Consider the following 2,145-nt stretch of genomic DNA (forward strand, 5'->3'; position numbering starts at 1 on the left):
GTTAGCAGGTGCCACAAGTCAAGTGAAGAAACTGGTGCAAAATTATTTTTCATGGTAGAAGTATTCTTTACGTTTGATGAAATAAATTTATGTAAAATGTATATGTTTGTATATATCGATATGTCAGAGATATTTACATATATGTAACTGAAAAGTAAAATGACATTTTAGTGTTTTTCCCATGTGAAACAATTGTTTTTTGAGGAAGTTGAAAATAGGTTATAATTTTCTATCTTATTCCTTAAAACATATAATTTTAATTATAAATATAGCTAATATCTCATATTGATTATGTACCTTATAATATGTCCTGAATACCATCTTTCTTTTACTATTAAATCATTATCATTTTTAAACACTTTTCTGTAATTCAAAATTAATTTAATCAAACCCCACTTTTTCCCTGGAAATATTTCAGACCAGAATATTTAGAATTTTGAGTCGGCAGATTAAATTTTCTGTTTTGGTGGCTAGAGTGCTTTAAATGAATTAAACTGACCAGTTTTACTAGTCTTGTATATGTAAGATTATCAAGATGTGAGGGCTATTGAAGTTGCTTCTTCCAAATATATATTTCCTTATGTGAGTAACATGCACATACAATTAAAAGAATACTACCACCAGACTTCTGGTTTAATCAGTTAGATAGGCATTCACTGATAAGTGGATATTAGTCCAGAAATTTAGAATACCTAAAATACAATTTGCAAAACACAAGAAAACCAAGAAGAAGGAAGAGCAACATGTGAATACTTCATTCCTCCTTAGAATAGGGTACAAAATACCCATGAAAGGAGCTACAGAGACAAAGTTTGGAGCTAAGANGAAAGGATGNACTATCCAGAGACTACCCNNCCCGGGGATCCATCCCATCATCAGCCACNAAACCCAGACACTATTGCACATGCCAGCAAGATTNTGCTGAAGGNANCCTGATATNGCNGNCTCTTGTGAGGCTANGCCAGTNCCTGGCAAACACAGAAGTGGATGCTCACAGTCANCTATTGGATGGNACACAGGGTCCCCAATGGAGGAGCTAGAGAAAGTACCCAAGGAGCTGAAGGGGTCTGCAACCCTATAGGTGGAACAACAATATGAACTAACCAGTACCCCAGAGCTCATGTCTCTAGCTGCATATGTAGCAGAAGAGGGCCTATTCAGTTATCATTGGAAAGAGAGGCCCCTTGGTCTTGCAAACTATATATGCCCCAGTACAGGGGAATGCCTGGGCCATGAAGTGGGAGTGGGTGGGTAGGGGAGCAGGGGCAGGGGGAGGGTATAGGGAACTCTCGGGATAGGATTTGAAATGTAAAGAAAGAAAATATCTAATGAAAAAATACAATGTGGTAATTTGAATGATCATGCCATCATGGGCTCATATATTTGAATACCTGGTTCCCAGAAGATAAATAGGTGGGAGAGGATTAGAAGATATGGCCTTATTGGAAGTGTAGGCTTGTCACTGTAGGCCTTGGGATTTCAAAAGACTTGAATCATCTCTAGTGTTTCACTCACTGCCTAAAATTTGTGGATAAAGATGTAAGCTCTCAACTATTGCTTCACCATCATATTAAGATTCAAACACTCTTAAACCACAATCCCCAAATTAAATGATTTCTATTAAAATTTGCCTTGGTCTTGGTGTTTTACCATAGCAGTAAAAAAGTAATTAAGACAAAGAATGCCAAGAGAACACCAAGAGCTCTGGCTGAGGTTGTGTTTAGTGACATGAACAGAAATTCATTCAGTAGATATAGTTAGAGTTTGGGCTGTCATTGCTAGAAAAATTCAAATCTTACACTGGGTAAATATATCAGTTGGTATGACATGAAGTTTAAATGAATATATAAACAAATAAGTTATTGCTTGCTGCTTTGTTTTTGCAAAAACTATTTTTTATTAGGTATACCAAAAGTCCCCTATACCCTAGTTAGTTAGGAACTAGTTAGTTCATATTGTTTTTCATGTGTTTTACAAATTATATCTTGGGTATTCTAAGTTTCAGGGCTAATATCCACTTATCAGTGAGTGCATATTATATGAGTTCTTTTGTGACTGGGTGACCTCACTAAGGATGNTATCCTCCAGATACATCCATTTGCCCAAGAATTTCATAAATTCATTGTTTTTAATAGCTGAGTAGTA

Source organism: Mus pahari, chromosome 5 (genome assembly GCF_900095145.1).
Source record: "Mus pahari chromosome 5, PAHARI_EIJ_v1.1, whole genome shotgun sequence".
NCBI classification, from domain to species: domain Eukaryota; kingdom Metazoa; phylum Chordata; class Mammalia; order Rodentia; family Muridae; genus Mus; species Mus pahari.